General features: G+C 45.7%; 1 protein-coding gene across 4 annotated transcripts in view; it reads right to left on the bottom strand.

Annotated features, from left to right (window-relative positions):
• Positions 1 to 20784, bottom strand: part of SRRM3 (serine/arginine repetitive matrix 3) — a 122782-nt gene extending 101998 nt beyond the window's left edge. For 2 of the 4 annotated variants that reach the window (XM_072978255.2, XM_072978257.2), the window contains exon 1: positions 20507 to 20784. The gene's annotated coding sequence lies outside the window, so the exon portion shown is untranslated. The remainder of the gene's footprint in view (positions 1 to 20506) is intronic. The other 2 variants (XM_072978256.2, XM_072978258.2) reach the window with 1 other exon arrangement.
• Between the last annotated feature and the right edge of the window lie 356 nt (positions 20785 to 21140).

The raw sequence follows: 21140 nt of genomic DNA, 5'->3' as shown, positions 1-21140 counted from the left end.
TCGCTTGCTGGGAAGTTATTAATCATTCATACAGCCCTTTTAATAAGCAAGGCGCTTCTCCATCTTGAGTTTCTGTGTTCTCAAAATAATAATAAGAAGAAAAAGAGGTAGGGATCACAATTCTTCCTGTGGTGGAGAACGGGATAACATATTTAATGCTAGGCATTTAAAGAAGCAGGAGTTTATTTATTTTATTTATTTAAAATATGTTTATCCCGCCTTTCTCCTTAAAAAGAACCCGAGGTGGCTTACATCAATAAGACAATATTTAAATGCTAAAAGCAGCAAGTATGCAAGCTAAAACAGGTTTGGGAGCTAGGAACAGCTCATAGCCTTCTCCTAAGACTTCAGCTGGCGCTCTGGTATGTGGCACCATCATCATCATCTTAGAACTCATCTCATTTCCACTCTCCCCACTTTCTGGCTCTCTCTTGAACAGTATGTTTGCACTCCATGTCTGCTGATCCATGCTTCTGCAAACCCAGAGCATTTTCTTGGTATGGTGCAAGATGTATAAAACCCCAAGGGCCGGCCCAGTTCTTTTCCCCCAGGGGCCAACCTCCCCTCAAAAAACCCCCCGCAAGCATTCCTCCCCATCTCAAGCAGAAAAAAAACGTAAACTTTGAATTAATTCTTCACTGTTGGCAGCCTTTTCGAGGCTCCTGAAATCTGCAGCTGGATGTGGCTGCCTCTCTCTTCCTAAGATGCTGATGGCAATTGCAGAGAGGAGCGGTTGAGTCCACTCCCGGATTTCATCCAAACTTTGCAGGTGCTCTCCCAAGGGCAGGACCGAAACCCCGGTCGCAGCACCTTGGAGAGCGCCAGCAACATTTCAGCACCTTGGAGAGCACCAGTAACAAAAAATTAACTTTTATTTGAATTCAGACATACAAAAAACAGACATAGAAAAAAGAAAAAAGAGAATAAGAAAGAAAAAAAACTAAACCAAACCCTCTACTAAGCTAAACCCACCCCCCTTTGGAGTAACAAAATTTCAGTTTCCCTGTGAAATTGGGAGTTGTCAGCCTAAAGACATCATGAGATGTTCCAGGATCTGCCTTTTCTTTTCCAGATCAGGCTTGGCCTTGAGCACGGGTGTGATCCCTCTTTCTGGAGGATCCGGTTCGCCTTCTCCTCCCCCCACCCCTCCCTGACAGTGCCGTACCTGACCTTTCCCTTGGGATTTACAATGTCTTTCTGCACGGTTGCAGATTTAGCTCTGACCTCAGCGTGTCTAAATCTGGAAAATGCCTGGTGGATCCTGCCTGCGTGGTGTCACACAGATAAGCCACAGGGGGAATTATTCAGGCATCACCTCCTACAGACATTCACCTCTTGCATTAAGTAAGCAAGATGTGCTGAAGACTTCGAAGCATGGAAATGTTGGCTAGCGAGGAAGGAGCATAGCAGGGAGTGGAGGCACGCATGATTTCAACAATCAGTGTGTTATGCTAGACTGTTAAACGTGTGGTTCCCATCGTATGCCTGCAGCACGAGTTTAATCACTGGTCTCCCAATCCAGGGAAGTCTGGGAATTGCAGTTCTTCGGGTGAGTGGGGAGGCTCACTAAACTATAGTTCCCAAGATTCTTTGGGGGAAACCATGATGATTAAAGTGGTGCAATAAAATCAGAATATGTTTCTAGAGCATACATGCCCTGAATCTCTATCAAGAAGCCGAGATCTTGGTATGCCCACCAAGGCAGCTGGTGGTGGAACTTCACCAGGGCAGGGAATCTGCTCTGGGTTTGGGTTGGAACTTTATAGGAGTCTTCAGAGGAGCAGTCTCCTGTCCCCAAAATAGATTCAGCATCATAGATAGATCCCACAAAGCTCAGACCCAAACCTTTGGAATGGAGCCAAAGTTTTATTATTCTGAAAGACCTTTTTTTTTCTTTTGACTTGGTGCATTTCCCCCTCCCATGGCTTTAACATTGCTCTCAATCTGTTTTTTAAAAATATATTCTTCTCTGTTACAACCTGCACCACTGGGAGATAAGAGAGAGAATTAAAAACTTCTAAGGAAGAGAGAAAGAATCTGAAACTTCGGATTTGTTCTCCGTTACCAACTGGGCCCCTTGCATCGTTTTCTTAACTGGCAGAGTTGGTTTGCTTTTGCTTAACTGTGCAGGTTAGAAGGGCCAAGCGCTTCGACCCAAACCAGCTCCGACGAGGACAGCAGCTTTCAAGGCTATAAAAAAATGCCATAGTGTCTAGAGAAACGCAGCCACAAGCTCCTTGGTGCCACACGCACTGCTCGGAAAACCCGAGAAAGAGAAAACTATCATATTTTTCCGTGCATAAGACTATACTTTTGTCTAAAATCTTTAGACTAAAAATTGAGGGTCGTCTTATACACGGAAGTAAGCTGAGGAGAGAACAAAAACAAGTGGAGGGGAAAGCAGGGATCAAAGCGATCCTGCAGCGCTTTGATCCCTTCCCCCTACACTTGTTAAGATGCACTTAGATTACTTAAGTTTGGATTAGAAAGGGGGGCATCTTATACACAGGGGTGTCTTATACATGGAAAAATACAGTAATTCAAGCAGCAGTAGGCAACTCTAACAAGGAACCGCCAGGAACGCCATCGGTCACATCACCCTGCTTAAAATGTGTGATGCCCTGTTCCTATGCCGCCTTCTCTTACAAGCTATTTGAAGTTTTTAAGTGGGATGCTAGCGGTCCATCGTTAATTTTAATTCAGGGATGTCGATACTCCTTCCGGTTTTAACTCTCTGCTGCTCTTAGTCCCACATTTATTTATTTTCAGAGGTTGGGTTTCATGGAACTGCACTTCATGTAAATCTCACTTATCGGTGTTAAGGATATGGCTCTATCTTAAGGACACAAATACACACACACACTTGCCATACGAAAACAATAATATTTATCAGATCCTTAGATTTTTGGTTAAAACTTGTATCGGCCACATAACACCTGTCAATGGTTTTATAATGTTGATGGGCTGTGCCTGGTATTTTTGCATAATAACAACTCCACAATTATTCATCCTGCTAAAAGGATGAGCATTTTTGTACAGTTTTCCACACTCCAGACTCTTTACCAAGAAGGATTTCTCACACCCTTACGATAAAGGCATACACTGAGCAGCTTGTATATGCATAGGGAGATGTGTATATTTACATATATACCTCTACATATGTCTCTGTGAGAGGGGCCGTGCGGTTGAGTGGCAGACTAGGATATAAGAGGCCTGGGTTCGAATTCCTGCTCAGCTATGGACATTCACTCGGTCAATGCTTGACTAAAACTACTCCTTAAAGATCTCACACACCTTTGAAAGCCCTTATCAGGGTCATCATCAGTCAGTAGAAATTTGTTTTAAGGTGTTTTTTTAAAAAAACAACAACACTAGAAGCTTCTTGCAGCTTTGAAAGAATATGGCAGCAACCTGTCTAAACCAGGAGGGAGTTACTATGCCTCTCCATTCCACCCGCCAGCCTTCAGCCATCCTGAACTCGGGTCGGGCAAATTTTTGCCACAGATGGGCGACGAGAAAGGGCCTCCAGCGAAATGGATCAGTGCCCCTCACCAGGTTGCTAAGCAACCCAGCCACAGTATTCACCCCCGTTAGCTCCCTAGCCAAAACGAGGAGGTGGGAGGGGAACAGAGGTGGGCGGCTGCCCTATTTTGTGCATGTGTGTGTGTGTGTGTATGTGGTTATGCACAGAGATGCTTTCTCTGGTCCAGCAACAAGGTGGTTGCCTAGCAACACGACTCCTTCCTGACTTCTCTCCCCGTTGGAAGGACAAAAATATATTTTGGAAAACATCTGGAGGATGGGAGGGGTCCATAATCAAGGGCAGATGGAAGAGTTAATTTAAAACATATTTCAATATTATTTTTTTTAGGGGGGGAGCTTAGAAAAACTGGAGCTGTCTGGATTCTTAGGAGATCCTTTACTTTCCAAGATGAGATAATCCTGAGGCAACAGAGCTGACGCTCAGGATCCAGTCAGGGATTAGAGAAGTGCCAGTTTCTTCTGCCTATCCTGTCCCCCCTACACACACCCTGGATTTTGTCTGGGATACACAACAGTTAGATTTGTAAAAGAAGCCCATATTTTCCTTCCAATAACTAGTCCCCAAGACGAAACAAACTACCTGCAAGATAACAGAAATGAGGGCAAGGATGTGTTGTGACAAACATCCGAGACCACTTGAGAGAGCACTGTCTCTAAAAACGTTAGGTGTACTACTTAGTTTGCAGCCTGGGTGAGAATTTTATTTTATTACCATTTTATACAACTTTAGCAAGATTGGGAATGTATTTCTATCTAGGATGGAAAGAAATTTTTTTATAACTCACAACCTTTAAATATGGGAGAAACCAGAACAGACAGATTCCTTGTGTATGCCTAGAGATTTGAGAGCTTACAAAAAATACTTATATATTACAGAAGGAGCCCCGTATCCATGGGGGGGGGTTGGTTCCAAGTCCCCCCCCCCCGTGGATGCTGAAAATCACAGATAATACAAATGCTATACATAGCATCATCATCATAGGCATCCTTCAGTCTCGAGAGACTATGGTAACATGCTCTGAATCAAGAAGTGTCCTCTGCAGAGCATGAAGCCTGGGTAAAGTAGTATGGAGGATAGGCTGTTACCCAAGCAGCAAATCCACCCTCTCCACATTGCTGAAATGGTCCAATGGAAAGGCAAGAGCCAATACAACTGGTTCCAGCGATGTCGCAGGAGTTGGCAGAACGACACGAACTGCCTTCGGGACTCCGGCTCCGGATTTTGCCTCTAGGTATACCCAATATGGTATACTGATAGACTGATAAACAGACCGGGACACTGCAAACCTGAGTTCAAATCCCTGCTTGGCAACAGAAATTCCCTGGAAAGGGGAAGCTGCCGGTAAAGCTGCTTCTTAAAATGCTCTAACTCTGAACACACTCAAACAGAGTAAACCCACTGAGTTAATGGATGAGTCGGCAAAGTTTCTGTAAATCCCATTGATTCAATGAGTCTATACAACTTTGGGATGTCTACCGACCAGATTCAACCCACCAGCTCCAGAGCCCCTTTCCTGCCATTCTAGGCCTCAGGATTGGGCCCCTCGGCAGCACCCTCTGAGATCTGCCATAGTTTCTCCTCCTTTTACAGCTAATCTGAAGGAGGGGGAGAAGGGGTCAAAACAAAAAGACATACTAGGAGAAAATGTTAAAAGCCCACAAAAATGCTTTCTCTCCTCCCATACTGGCCAATGCAAGCAGCCCACAAGGAGAAATGTGGTTAAAGCGCAAAGAAAGAAAAATCACACACAGAGAAGAGTTGAGGAGGGATGTGAGTGATTTAATTTGGGAAACATAGCATGGTAAAAGAAAATAACAATCCAGAAATACTTATTTTCATGATGTATTGCCAGAATTAGCCACAAGAGGGAGCTAATAATACAAAGCATGGTCTCTGTCTCCTTCTAGTGGCCAGTTCTGGTAAATACATTGTAAATATATATATTTCCAGTCTCCCCCCACCCCCTTTTAATTAGGTCCAGAATGCAGATAAGTGAAACTGTTGATACTGATCTCACAGATATGGGATCCTACCGTATATACTTTACAGAAGTGTCAAATTTCTCTGCCCAAACTGTGCAGCGTTGGAGGTTAGGTGGACTGTGAACAATAAAGCATCACTAGAGGGCAAAAAAGAGAGCCTTTTTCTGTTTAAGACCATTTTCATAAGAAACATTTTTTGCACATTGTGGGACTTTGGTGACTAGAAACGGACACAGGCAATCGCAAGAGTTCTGGCTATGCTCCAGCTGTGATTTGTAACAAGAGGCCGTCTGCATTTTTAAAAAGGTTACTATGCTTTGTTCCCTTCTCAAACATTTAAAAAAGTCCTCCGTACTAGGTTTCAGCCTTGCTTTAAAAAAAACAAAAAGAGGCATGCATGTATTTCTTTTAAATCTCCTTCTTTTATGTAATATTCCAGCCTTTTTATAATTCTGGCTGAAATCCTGCTTATGATGTTATTTCCAGTGATGCGCTAAATCCCAGCTTACGGCATATATATATTTTTCGTATGATCCAAAGCTGCTCTCCCCTCATGCAGGCACAGTTACTCAAGTCGATCAAATGGAAGAGCATAACATTTGCTGTGAACTCACCATGGACCCAGGAGCATTCGACAACATCAGGCTGTAATAGTAAGCCAGGTTTTTGTTGCAGAGTTTTGAATTTTCGGTTAAATTCTTCCCGCCGCACAGAAGTGCAGAGATTCACAGACCAGAATGGCTTCAAGATCCCCAGAGTAGACCATGCCTGTTTTTCTCATTAACTGGCACATACAGTCTCAATAACTCACTCTGAGAGATTAATGAGGGCAGGGAGAAGGTTTCATTGCTTACAGTTGAAAAGATCGAACAGCAAACTGACAAACCTGACTGCTTTGAGCAAGCAGGCCTCAACAGATTCATAGGTTCCAATTGATTCAGGAGAAGGAAAAGAGATGCAGAGCAAAGAGGCGGGGCTTTGAATTCAGAGGCAGGATTGGTTAGTTTTGGATAGAATGACAGATACCCCACCCCAGAAAGGTTCATTCTAGCCACACCTACTAGAGACTGCATGCAAGTTTGCCAAAACTCAAGCAGTTTTCAAGCTTGGGGCGGTTCAGAAAAGAAAATAAATAGTTGCAAAGCAAGAGAAACGCTCCAAGTCTTTAAAAGCCATATAAGAGGGGAGAATTTTGGCAGAGGCTCCTGCTCACACAAGAGGAGAAGAAAAAACTACGACAGAATTGTCTGAATTTCCCAAGGTTCAACTTTCTCAGACCAGTTTCTATGTTTTCTGTAGAAATACTAAAAACACTTAAAAAAAAAACAAGAAAAAAAAAAGAGTTGCTAAATTTTTCCTTCTTCTGAATTGCTCCTGAGAGCTATATAGCAAGAATCTTCTCCAAATGCTTCATGGGGCAGCCTCCACCATTCCCGACCTCCCAAATATGGTGTGTTTGTCCCTAGTTGGGGGGTGCAGGTCTTTTGTAAAGTGAATGGCTCTTAATTGCCTATTCAGCACCCAACCATGCTCAAACATATTCTGTTTCAACAGATTGTAATGATCTACCATTCCTGAGAAAATCCATTTGCTTTCCAACTAGTTTGAAGATTGCAAATGAGCTCAGAAGAGGGAAGAGGGAAGCCTGAGGATGGGGGATAGATAGCTGAAGAGTCTCCATGATGGAGAAAGATCCAGGGTTTTGACCTGGTGTGGGTTGGACCAGCTATGCCACTGGACCTGGGCTATCCATGGCATGCCTTTTGAGCCCAGCTGCAGAACTGACCGTGCAGCTGGGGAAGGGTTAGGGTACCTGGGTGATCTGCCCGAGAAGACATCACCACTGCTTGCACAATCACCTTTATGTGATTCTAGCATGCAACAGGATCCCAGCCTTATTAAAACAGGATTCTTCTTCTGCTCTTTTCAGGCCATGCACAAGTCATGGGGACAAAATATCAGTCCCAAGGTTCATGAGTATCACCCACTCCTGCTCTATAAGGGAAATGAATGAAAAGTTATGTAATATTGCAGACTGAGCCAGGATTCCGGTGGTTCCTGATATCTGCTAAAACGAGCAATTACATTAGCTGCAAATAAATAAATAAAGCACAATTTTTTTAAAAAAAGTCATTGAGATGTCGGTGTCATTTCAACTGAAAGGTGATCAACAACATCTAATATGCCGATGAAACCACTTGCTGATAGTTTAGGTGGGGTGCTGAGGTTACTCAATCTCACCAATGAAATAAGCAACGAACGCCGTCCAGAAAGGAATGTTCAGGAAACGAAGTTCACAGTAAGCAATAAATGTCGAGGGAACCAAGAAAGGAGATGGGAGATCCAAGGGCAAAATGAGGTGCCTGTTGTCAAATAGAAATTTCTGGGGATTCAAGGAAACGAATCCTGGGAACACAGCAGAAACAGAGAGGGCCTGAAGTAGCTTCTTTAAGGTAAAGAAATTAATATGCAATAAAAGCTAAAATTCGGTGCTGTGTGTGCTTGTTTCTGCAGAATGGGAAGGAATCGTGGACTTTCTCACAAGCATCGATAAAAATGCAGGAGGATTTAACACAGGCATTGACTTCAGGATGTTCAGAATATCCTGGATCATGGGGGTTAATGGAAATGAATGAATAAATGAAATGCAAAAATCTTGAAGACCTCAGTGAGAAACAAAACGGCAAAGGAAGTATTCCTTGTTTAGGGATGGGATTTTCTGATTTTTATTTTTTGGACTAAAACTCCCATCATCCTCCATTTTAGGAGTTGTACCTGATGGACGGACACCTAAATATGGCTCACCTGGGAGAAAGGCCTCAACTCAGGTCACTGAGGCTTAGCTAGGCCTTAGCTCACCTAGCTTCTGATTCAGAAAGAAAGTTCCCAGCTAGCACTGGGGCAGGAACAGAACTAGGCCTAGTGAGGCCTCAAAGCCTTCCAATTGAGGCTTTTCTCCCAGGTGAGCTATATTTAGGTGTCTCTAAGGTGGCTGTTTGTCAGTTAGAACTCTCAAAATGGAAAATTATGGGATCTTTAGTTCGAAAAAGAGAGAAAATCCCATTGCTACCTTTGGTTTGGCCTTTGACTTTTTTGCAAATATTTCTGAGGTGTAATATTAGAACTGGCCGCTAGGGGGAACCAGAGAGAACAACTCAATGTGTTAATGCAGTAGTATCATTATTCGCAAAATTGGAGAATGCTAACAATAATAGCAACCTGGTAATAGCAAGACATTAATTGCTCAATAGATGCTAGTAAACACACGGTGACATGTGGTTGGCAAGAAAACCCTAAGGGAAATCCTGTAGGCACAGTAGCTGCTTCTTCCCATGGTAACTGTGTTACATATATCAGCAATGGAGTGAAGGATGTGAGAATCACTGTGCTGGAACAATCCATATGGCCATTTACTTTAATTTGCCCTTCCCCAAGTGTGGGCTAACTAGACATCTCCTGGAGGATATTGACAGGCCGTGGAGGGAACCAATTCCCCCCTATTGTTCCTGGGATTAAGCATATAGTCTTTTGATGCACAGATTGAATGAATGAATGAATGAATGAATGAATGAATGAATGAATGAATGAATGAATGAATGGAGGAAGGAAGGAAGGAAGGAAGGAAGGAAGGAACTGATGATGGAAGGAAGGAGTTGTATTCACATTTCTAAGTAAGAACATCCATGCCTTCTGAAACTAGGAATAGAGTGAAGCCTTCTCCTACCCCAGAAATCCAGATTTCCTCAGATGTCCTCAGGAAAAAAAGATACATTGATTTGCATAAGATGGCACATGTCAAAATCCTGTTGCTTAAAGTAGTAAATTGAACAAGAGTAGGCCTGCTGAGGAACTCGAGACCAAATTGCTAACATGCACTGGATTATGGAGAAAGCCAGAGAGTTCCAGAAAAACATCTACTTCTGCTTCATTGACTATGCAAAAGCCTTTGACTGTGTGGACCACAGCAAACTATGGCAAGTCCTTAAAGAAATGGGAGTGCCTGACCACCTTATCTATCTCCTGAGAAATCTATATGTGGGACAGGAAGCAACAGTTAGAACTGGATATGGAACAACGGATTGGTTCAAAATTGGGAAAGGAGTACGACAAGGCTGTATATTGTCCCCCAGCTTATTTAACTTATATGCAGAATACATCATGCGGAAGGCTGGACTGGAGGAATCCCAAACTGGAATTAAGATTGCCGGAAGAAATATCAACAACCTCCGATATGCAGATGATACCACTCTGATGGCAGAAAGTGAGGACGAACTAAAGAACCTTGTAATGAGGATGAAAGAAGAGAGTGCAAAAAATGGCCTGAAACTCAACATTAAAAAAAAACTAAGATCATGGCCACTGGTCCCATCACCTCCTGGGAAACAGAAGGGGAAGATATGGAAGCAGTGATAGATTTTATTTTCTTAGGCTCCATGATCACTTCAGATGGAGACAGCAGCCACGAAATTAAAAGACGCCTGCTTCTTGGGAGGAAAGCGATGACAAACCTTGACAGCATCTTAAAAAGCAGAGACATCACCTTGCCAACAAAAGTCCGAATAGTCAAAGCTATGGTTTTTCCTGTTGTGATGTATGGATGTGAGAGCTGGACCATAAAGAAAGCTGACCGCCGAAGAATTGATGCCTTTGAATTGTGGTGCTGGAGGAGGCTCTTGAGAGTCCCCTGGACTGCAAGGAGAACAAACCTATCAATTCTAAAGGAAATCAACCCCGAGTGCTCACTGGAAGGACAGATCCTGAAGCTGAGGCTCCAGTACTTTGGCCATCTGATGAGGAGAGAAGACTCCTTGAGAAAGACCCTGATGTTAGGAAAGTGTGACGGCAAGAGGAGAAGGGGATGACCGAGGATGAGATGGCTGGACAGTGTCTGCGAAGCAACCAACATGAAATTGACAGACCTGTGGGAGGCAGTGGAAGATAGGCGGGCCTGGCGTCCTCTGGTCCATGGGGTTACAAAGAGTCGGACATGACTAAACGACTAAACAACAACAAACCCTTCACAATAAATATCACAGGTATGTTTCATTGCAACACAGAACAGGGCCTTCTCGGTGGCTGCTCCCAGAGACTCTGGAACTCCCTCCCACTGGAGGCCAGCCTGGCCCCCTCTTTCCTCTCCTTCCGCAAGCAGTTAAAAGACCTTTCTCTCCAGGCAAACTTTTCCTTCATAACTGGCTGCCTGAGTGTTTGGGTTTTTTAAATAGACGGTTGTGCCTTGTTGCTTTCGAGTTTGTTTTTGGTGTTGCTTTTGTTTACCATTTTTAATGTGGCATTTGTCTAACTCTTTTTAACATTTGTGTTCTCGCTGTTTTTACCTTTTAAATATGGCCTTTTAATGACGTCAGCCGCCTTGGGTCCTTTTGAAGGAGAAAGGCAGGGTAGGCATAGTTTAAATAACTAAATAAAAGACTGAAAGCATTTCGTAAGCTGGCTTTTAAAACAAAAACACACACATGGTCTCTTCACAACCTGCCGGAAAGCATGAAAAATGGGGATTGATCACAGCTCCGGAGGGTGTGCATTTTATAGATCAGGAGCAACACAGGAATAATCTGCAGGCATGTTTGGGAACAGACAAATCCGCTTGGTCCGAGGGATCCGAGGCTGAGCAGCCATGAATGGCTTTGAAGCCCACAAGGAATCCACCTTAAAATAAACCAAGCATCCACAGCTTTTTGTGGATGTCCCCCACCAGGCTCTTGCTCATGACCCCAGTCTGCGCTAGGAGCTCTAGAAATGTCAGTTCACTCCAGATCTAAGGGAGACGTTTGGGGTCCCTTTAGAGGACCATATCCTGCGATGGGGCTGAGGGCGGGATCTGTCAAACGGCCTCTGCGTTCTCTCCCTCGCCAACATAAGCTCCCTCTTCTGCCTTGTGTCTTGCATCGGTTGGAGTTACATAAGGCAGGCAGCTAATTCCAGGGCTGCTGGAATTATATAAGTTTGCACGCCACCTGGTCAGAGGAATGAGGACAATGGAGAGAGCAGGCTGTAGGGGAGAACACACACAGAGACACACACACACACACACATGGGGGGGAGAAGTCTCTGTGTGCATAAACCTACCTACCCAAACAGCTGTCTCTCTGGCTTAGCCTCTCTCTCTCTCTCTCTCTCTTTCTCTCTCAGTGCCACGACCTCGTTCGCTCCATCCTAGAGGCTGGACCATGGCCAACATCCACACAGATTTAGCCTTCGTTGTTTCCTTTCTTCTTGACCGGCAAACTTGACAGTCAACAGGATGACACGTGAAGGCCTGGACAGACGGGCCGGGATCACCCAGTGTCAGTTTCCCATCTGCTGTTCTCATCTGGGCTCAGCTCCCCACCAATGCATCAAAAAGTGCAGGAGGCTCAGGGAGATTTTTTTTGTGGGTTTTTTTTTCACCCTTCTGCGGGCAGTTACTGAGATCCAGAGAATATCTTTGGGGGGGGTTCTGGATAGCCCCAATACCCCACTATCCTCTTCTCTGAATTTCTTACCCTGGAGAAGCCACCCTGACCTGGGGCTCACCATGTGCACGAGATTATAGCTTCCCATCACGTCGCTTCCATGGTGCCACGTGATGGGAAGCTACAATCCAACATTGATGGAGGTCACCCACTTTTCCAAGGGTGGGTGTTGGGGATTTTCAGACCCCTCCCCATACATTCCAACACAGAGAGGATAGGACAGCCCCCAGATTTGAGACGAAGCCAGGATCTCAGGCAGACACTGACAATCACTCAAAATCTAGGTAAGTTCAGCACCACGGACAGCAACCTTAAGGTTGACCAGAGGTGGTGGAAGAGGGCCCCTACTGCCATGGGAACAACTGCTGCGAGCATTATGGGCTAGTGAAGAGCATCCTTTCTCGGGGTTCCCCTCTCGGAGTGCTCCACCTGGCTACCAAAGCTGGAGCATGTCCAGAGGAGGACAACGAAGACGGTCTGGAAACCATGCCCTACGAGGAACTGTGGTAAGGCATGGTTAGTCTGCGGAAGACACAACGGAGAAGTGAGAGGCGACTCGTCTCTAAATATCTGAAAGGTGGCCAAACCAAAGATGGAGCAAGCTTGTTTTCTCTAGCTTCCAAGGGTAAGACCCAAAGTAACAGAATCAAATGAGGAGGCAGAACATCCCAATTGGACAAGAGGCAGAACGTGCTCATGGGAAGAGCTGTTTACAGGTGAAATGGGCCATTTTGAAGGTGTTGGACTCTCCTTCACTGGAGGTTTTATACAGGCATTGGGTGGTCCTCTGTCAACAGTACTGGAGCCATGCATTCTTGTAGAGGTTGGGGGTTGGACTAGATGACCCCCTGGGTCCCTTCCACCTCTAAATTTATGCTCCTTTAAAGGGGCAGGGGCATTTTATTCTTCTGCCTTGCAGGTATTTGAGCTACGTGGAGATATTTCAAGCGCAATTCTCAATGTTTCACTGATCCTTTCTAATGAATCTAAGCTCCATTTATTGAAATTGCCTGGGGTTTTTTTTTGGGGGGGTACAGGATGTAGGATAAAAATCTAACCCTGGAGGACAGATCTGGAAATAATAAACAATGGGATCTATTTCCTGCTTGAAGCTGTGGAGGCCATGAGGCTGCTGGATCCGAAAACTCCTGGTTTGGCTTCTGGTCTCCCTGGAAGGAGCAGATCTAAATCCCTACATAAGTGGTACAACATGTCACTGTTGGAGGCAGAAGCAATATATCCCAGAGTAGAGGATACATAATAATGGGCTCAAGCTACAGGAGATCTACGCTGAATATCAGGGAAAACTTCTTAACTGTTAGAGGAGTACAACAATCAGTTACCTGAGACAGTGATGAGCTCTCCAATGCTGGAGGCCTTCGAGAGAAAATTCGACCAACATCTGTTGGATCTTCTTTGATTTGGATTCCTGCCTTGAGCAGGGGGTTGGACTTGATGGCCTCAGGGGCCCCTTTCCAACTCTATGATTCTATGATTCTTGTAAGAATTACTTTAGATATTCTGTCTCTCAGTCCTCATCCACATACACCATGGTATCCCCTACCTACATTCCTTCTCAGGATTATCCATCTGTGGCCTTCTGTTCTCACAGTTTGTAATAATTCTGCTGTTTCTCTCAGTCTTCTTTTTAAATTTACTGTTGCAGTAGCCAAAAAATTATTCTTGTTCTCCACCACCAAGAGGCACCCAATTTATGGATACAAACTTTCAAAGTACGTGAGGTGTTCAAGGATTGGATTCCCGTGGCCACCCCCACTGAGTTTCAGTGGCCAAGTGGGGATTCGAACCCAGGGCACAAAACATTCGGCACCTGTCCTGTATGATTCACGTTCTCATGCCATGACTTCCCCTATCACACTGGGGTTGGACACTTTGCCACCAGTTGATCTCAGGAGAAATCAAGGGCCACCATGTGCTGGCCAAAAACCCACTACTCCACCTGATCAACTGGTCTATAAAGGTCTCTCCTGCTCTCCACCACAGATGTCCTGGTGCAGTGGTTAGATTGTTAGACTGAACCTAAGCAGATCACCATTTGAGTAAATCCTAAGCAATAAAACATAGCCAGCTTCTCTGTGTCTCTCTTTTTCAACCTCCAGATGCGGGAGTAACTCGCTGCATTCTGTTCTATTGACAGATTGGGTTGTCTTTACCAGGAGTGTATGAAAAACAAAGGATTTCTTGGTAGTTCCCTCTAGTGGCCACGTCTGTTATTGCACCTTGGAAATATTCACAAAAGGACCCAAACAAGGGTCATTTGGCACTTGAGGTTGATAAGTTAATGGGATAAACTGAAAAAAAAAATATTCTCAACAAGCCTTTAAGGATGCTTCAAAAAGTAACTAGGTGCTGCTGGTTGCACCTAAGTTCTGTCATTCACACCTATACAGTAAATTTATAACTACTAATTACATTTACACGTTATCTGCAAAGGAACTCATTGTGTGTTATTATGTCAGCTGAAAACTAGTTACTTCCAAATTCTGGTATCCCCCTCACTTCCTGAGATCGCTGAGATAAGCTTGATTTTGGATTGTAAGGCTTGAAACTTTATTTGCCATTGTTAAGACTGAGCAATCTCTGTTATAACTTCTCCGTAAGGGACTTTTCAGCTCCCTTTAAGGTATAGTGGATAGCTATACATCTTACCCCAAACCAGAAATCCTCAAAATATGGTTTATTTGATTGCTTGATATGATCCTTCTTTCTTCTCCTTTCTCTGCTTCTTTTCCCATTTATTTTACATGGAATGATCAGCTGTAAAAATCTGGATTTCCCCTTTCTCATTTTGGAGCCGAGAAATTCAGGCTTTCTTTTATGATTTTTCCGTTCATTTGCTTCGGTAGTTATTCCCTGTCACCTTCTCAACTTCAGATATTCTTAGCCTCCTCAATCCAAGGTATTCTTAGCATCCAGAGATAAATCCACTTTTCAGATACTTTTCTCTCTCTCTCTCTTTATATATATATATATAGCTGCCTATGTTAAAAATTCATAATTCCAAGCCTTCCAGCAAACGTGAATATACGTGCCCTGTACAATGCACCTTTGCAAAGCCTTTTAAACATTTTTGCCTCACTCTGCATCTTTCATCCCAAGGAAAGCCATTCCAGGCCATCTTTATTTTGACTTTTTATCATTTGGCTCAGTGCCAACTAATCGCTGAGCCAAATTTTAACAGACACGGGCGTATTCAAAGGAAGAGAGAGAGAGAGCAGAAGAGGGGGAAAAAGAAGAGACGGTTCCCCTGGCTGCCTAATTCTCCATGATCTGAACGAAGGCTGGGGTAGACCTTCTGACTACATATCCCACAATCCCTTGTTACTGGCCTTGCTAGGTAGGGCTCATGGGGGTTTCAGTCTAAAACACCTGAAGGTCCCCTCCCACAAGTGCCTGGTCTTTTTAGCTCCAAGCTGGGCAACGTTTCCGCTTGGGATGTTTGGGACTACAAGACCCAGAATCCCTGGGCTTGCAGAGTGGGGCCGATGGGAGTTGTAGTCCAGACCTAAGGAAGTCCGACAGTTTCCTGCTGCCCTTCTCAACCCTACCAGGTCTATGAACGGAGGCCCCATTCAGCTACCACCAGCGGCCACACTCCCCATCATTAAGGCATCTAATCCGCCTTTGTTGTCCCCCCTCCCATCATCCTTGTCATCACCAGCTCTCCTCAAAGGCTCACCAAGCCTGAGAAGTTTCAAGATGCAAGTCAGGAAACAAGCAAGCAAGGATGGTTGCCAGCTTTCGATCAAGTTATTGACATCGGTGGAATTGCAGCATCTTGAAACACATCAAGAAGCTGCTTTTAAGGAAGGAGTTGATGTGTGCATTCCTTGACGTGCTCCCGTCACACGACAGGGATATGGCAGGGAATGCAAGCAGTAACTTCTTAAACAGAAGCGTGATTCACACCATTATTTAAACCACCAATCAAACTGGGCCCAGAGTTTTGAAAGAAAGTACTACCACTTTTCAGAGCAAGGGGGTTTCTAAATCACAAATCTCTCTATGCCTCAGTTTAACACTCCAGCCTCAGAGATGTCATTCCAGCTGGCACGGAGAGACCTGCATTCGGATTCCCTCTGCAGCCATCAGGCAGTGGATGGGTCTTTAGCCTATCTGCTCCGCAGGGGTGCCCGGAAGGTCAAACTGCTGTGCAAACAACTCGTCAGAGATTAGATGCGACGGGTCTGTTTTTAAAGGGAAGTTACAGCCCACATGGAAAGAAACAATGAAAGAAGAAGGAAAGAAAGTAGAGAAACAGGGATGTAAACACTCCCATTGTAGGTAAAAACAAAATGTAGTAACACAATATGAGCGAAGCAACTTCCATACTGTGGGTGGAGCAAATCAATCATTCAATAAAATATCTCACGGGGGTGGAGTGCGGTGGGGGGAAGTCCACTTAAGCTGTCTAGACTTCCTTCTAAGGGTCCCTGTTTCTCCACCTCAGTTTGCTGCCTGTAAAATGGGAATCACTGGTGGCCTACCTGACAGGGCTGTTGTTACAAGGAGGCACAACAGCTGACAGAAATGCCATAGGTAAGAAAATGCATTTTAGGGGGATTAAAATATTTCAGTCAGTTGCGGTCCACAAAAGAAAGTGTGTGGATGGATTCTATTTGATTTTTTTAGTATCTTGATATTTTATTTATTTATTTATTTATTTATTTTATTTCTATCCCGCCTATCTAATCAATTAAGATTACTCTAGGTGGCTTGATCTTCTTTTCATAGAGCCCAGGTTTGTTTGCAGCTTGTAGAAAGCACAGTACAAGACTCAGGCCCTGGAAAAAGCATGTTTTCTAAGAATATTGAAACACAGCAGGTGAAATTCTGTTCTACAGCTATGCAAAAAGCTTAACTTTTATCGAATTGTTAGTAAGTTAAGAAATTTTCATAGGCATGTTATCCACTGCCCCTTGAGTAGTCCAAAACACAGCCCCAAAAAAGGAGAAAGTAACTTTTCCATCTCTGTGAAAAGTTTATCAAATGTAACATTTATGTTGAATGGATAATTAGGCTTTGAACAGCAAACTGATTGATGTCCTCGGGGGAAGGCAGGGGGAAAGAACCATGAATCCACTCCGGGTTTTGGCGTGAACTTTACAGGGCCTATCTGAGAGGTTTGGTCCGCTTTGAGGGATTGGGGAGGGATTCAGAACCTTGGAGAGCTCCCGTGATGTTTGGAGTAAAACCCGGGGAGGATTTATCGCCCCTGTGAAACTGGAGTCACTGGATATGGACTTCCATAGCAGGGGTGCGACCAGAGAGAAAGCTGAACCACTTGTAAAGACCTCTATGGGCCATAAATCTGCAGGGCACCCGAAACAGGACCTCCCCAGCCGCTCTCAAATCCTAGATTATTTGATGTTGGAGATCCATTAAATGTGCGTGTGTTGAATACAGATATAGATCCACATCTGAAGAATCTCTAAAAGTAATTCTCTTTCCACCCAGCCTGCCCTACACTGGTCTACATGGGCCGTTGTTAGGACCGATGACTATTTCTACGAATCCCCTGAACTTTTGAAAAGCTTATTATAAAGACATAAGAAATTCTATAGCTCAATAGACGTAGCATGCTAGATGGTTTTAGAAAGCCAGCATTATTGCTGTTTTATCCCCAAAGCAAGCATGTAAGGTTGATCGGGTTCAGAGAGACTGTGATCTCAGTGAGTTTCATGCCTCGTTGAGGACTAGAAACTGTGCTTACTCAGTCCCAGTTCAACATTCTGACGCTTGCATCACACTGACTCTTTTTTGGTTACTGCAATTTTAATTGTTGTAGGTCACCTTGAGCTTTGGTTTAAAAAATGATACCCAAGAAATAAAATAAGCCACGAACTGTATGTTTCTTATAGTTTATAATTCAGTCTGGCTGAAAAAGGAAGCCAGCATGGGGAGATAGGCGATTAGAGGAAATGTGGTAGACTACAAAACCCACCTTCCCCAAGCCAGTGTTACAGCCCGTGGTTTTTTTTTAAAAAAAATAACATTTAGAAGGTGCCTGATTGGGAAAAGCTGCTTCAGAGGAGGGGGAGAAAATAGGATTAGAAATGAGGTTGGGTCACATGTCCCATCAGCCCCCATAGCCAACGGTGAGGGATAAGAAGACCTGCCATGAAAGGGAACTGATCCTGGGAATATTTACCCTGTTTTCCTGAAAATAAGACCTACCGTGAAAATAAGCCCTAGTATGATTTTTCAGGATGCTCGTCATATAAGCCCTTCCCCCAAAATAAGTCCTAGTTCAGTGAAACCCCCACCCTCCACCCTTGGGCAGCAACTAGAAGAAGATGACAAGACTGTAAAATAAAACATCCCCTGAAAATAAGCCCGAATGTGTTTTTTGGAGCAAAACTTAATATAAGACCCTGTCTTATTTTCGGGGAAACGCGGTATCACTTATTTCTCTCTTCTGTTTACACACTGCCTCTTCTCTGTGGTTCTTTTCTTTCCCACTTTCCCCTCGCATCAACCCCGCGAGGGAAGAGAGGCGGAGGGAACATGACTGGCTGGAGGTCCACCTGGAGCATTTCATAGCCAAGGACACATTCGAACACAGATCTCCTAAGTCCAAAGCCCCGCATCTAATTGCAACACTACTCCGGCTCTAAAGAATGCAAGAGAGACCCAGGATCTCGCTCACAGAGGGAGCTCCATGATCCTCCTTTTAAATTTCATCACCTGCTGGGTGCGACCCAAAACAAACACAACAGGGATCTCCCTGTCCTTCGCCCAGCATCAACTTTTCAAGATAGACTGCCTCTGACTCTGGAGGTTCTACACAGCTCCTTCTGTCGGATGGGACCAGACAGATGCACACACACACACCGGTTTGTCTTGATGAACACTACCCTATCTACTGCCCTTTGTTTCCATATTTGCTCCTATACAACTACGCAGCAGTTTTTGAAGTGTTCACAGCCTTCCCAGGGATTTGGGCACCTGGTGCTCCGATACGGCCCAGCTTCCATTTGAGGAGTGTGCAAATTCATAAGTGTGCATCCCTTGGGGCGGGGAGTCTAGGCCAGGACCTACAAACCTGCCATCCTCTCAGCACCTCTTTCTCAAGTCCCTAAAATAAATGCAGGATTGTCTCCAGGACTGAAGCCCCACGCCTTTCCAAGAAATGCGCCTTCCGAAACTGCAACTTGGACCTTCCCATCCCCTCAAAAAAAACCATGAATGATTCAGAGACTGTGTCCCAAAACAAACCAAACTTCACTCCTCTCTTCCATCCCTCCCTTTCCGACCTTGCCTGGAGAAGTTCCATCTTCCTCCACCCCAGGTGGGAGCATCCTAGAAACTGTTATTTTCAACAAACACAAAACCTACCATAACTCCAGATTCTTGTGTGTGCGTGTGCGTGTGTGCGTGTGTGCATGTGTGTGTGTGTGCGTGTGTGTGTGTTATTTCCCTGTCTCCTGCAACCTGCTTCTCCTAAGATCTGGCCAACCTCCAGAGGAAAAGAGGGGAGTGTTTGTGTGTGTGTCTATTTCATTTAAATACTGTATGTATATATGGACTTTCCCCTCCTTCCCTCTAGAGGTGGGCCAGGAGAAGCAGGTCTGGGGAAGGTGAGATCCTGCAGGGATTCCCCACCGAGCTCAACCTTCCTGGCACCAGCGAAGGAGGACACAGAGAGGCTCTCATCCATTCAAGGAGGAGACCCGTCTGCCCCCTCCTTCTTCTCCTGCGCCTCTCCCCCCTAACACACACACACACACACACACACACACACACACACACACACACACACACACAATGCCAGAAGAGCTGTCCAAATTGCCTTAAAACCAATCTTCTTGTGTGGGGGGGGGGGTTGAGTTTTCCTTCCGCCTGATTTTCAACATCTTTCCATCAAAAAAGGAGAGAGGGGGGGAAAGGGGTGGGGGTGGGTGGGTCTTTGTTCCCTCCCACTGGCCCTCCAGAACCTCAAAGTCTTCCGGAGGCTGGTTTTAAAAACGAAATAAACATGCCGAGCGGCCCCGTGACGCGCCAGGTGGAGGATTAGGGGTCCACGGGCAACCTGGGGCATCATCTGCCGTCCTTCTGCCGGAGCCTCAGCAGCTCAGCTGTCCCTCCTCTTCCTCCTCCTCCTCCTCCTCCTCCTCCTCTCTCTCTGCTTCACCCCCCCCCCCAGCAACACCCTTGGCTCCCCCACCCCCACCCCTCCACTCCACCTGCTCTCCTATACAAAGAGCCTGCCCAGCCCAGGCAAACACGCACACACACACACACACACAGAGGCATGCATGCGGGTCTGGAGAGACACAACAGATGGGGCAGCAGACCCACGATCGCCTCCCGGGTTGCCCCTCTACCCCCCCGCCCCACACAGCCACAGCCAGGATCAGGCGCAATGTCTTCCCCCCCCTCGGCCCAAATCTTCCCCATCTGCCGTTCTCGGGGGCCCCCTCCTCACAGATCTATCCGGCACCCCCCTCCCTGAGCCCCCCTCCCTCCCCCCCCTACGCCCTTACCTTGGTGGAGGACGTCTGCAAGGGGGCGGCTTCGCCAGGCACTGCAGCTTCTGGCCTCCTCTCCGTCTCTCTCTCTCTCTCTCGGGGTGGGGTGGATCGAGGGGTCCCGCTCTCCCGACACCCCGGCTCCCAAGCCCCCAACTCGCCCCTTGCCCTCCGAGGTGGGCTGGCTCCCCCTGCCCTGCCCCACCCTCTTCCCTGGGTTGCCCCTCTCGGCGCTTGCCTTGCCTTGCCTTGCCTTGCCCTGGCTTGGCTTGACGGGGCTCTGCCTGGCTTTGCTCGGGCGGTCTCTCCCTCCCTCCCTCCCTCTCTCTCTCTCTCTCTCTCTCTCTCTCGGTTTCCTTTGCTGCATCTCCCAGGGATCGCCTCCTGAAATGCTGGACAGCTCAAGGAGCATCGAGTCCGGAGCCAGCCTGGGACGAGAGCGCCGCGCGGCGCCACAGCGCCCCCTGGAGGGAGGGAGGGCCAAGGGCAGGCCGCGTGGGACGGCTCGCTGGCTAGAAAGGCAGAGACAGAGCGATGCGTGACGGACAGATAGACAGACAGAGAAATCGTTGATAACAGAGAGATGGACAGATAGACAGTTAATGACAGATAGGCAAAAAGATACATGACAGACAGCTAGATAGGTGGT

The sequence above is a fragment of the Pogona vitticeps genome, chromosome 7 (assembly GCF_051106095.1).
Source record: "Pogona vitticeps strain Pit_001003342236 chromosome 7, PviZW2.1, whole genome shotgun sequence".
In the NCBI taxonomy this organism is placed as follows: domain Eukaryota; kingdom Metazoa; phylum Chordata; class Lepidosauria; order Squamata; family Agamidae; genus Pogona; species Pogona vitticeps.
This window is presented reverse-complemented; position numbering and strand designations above follow the sequence as displayed.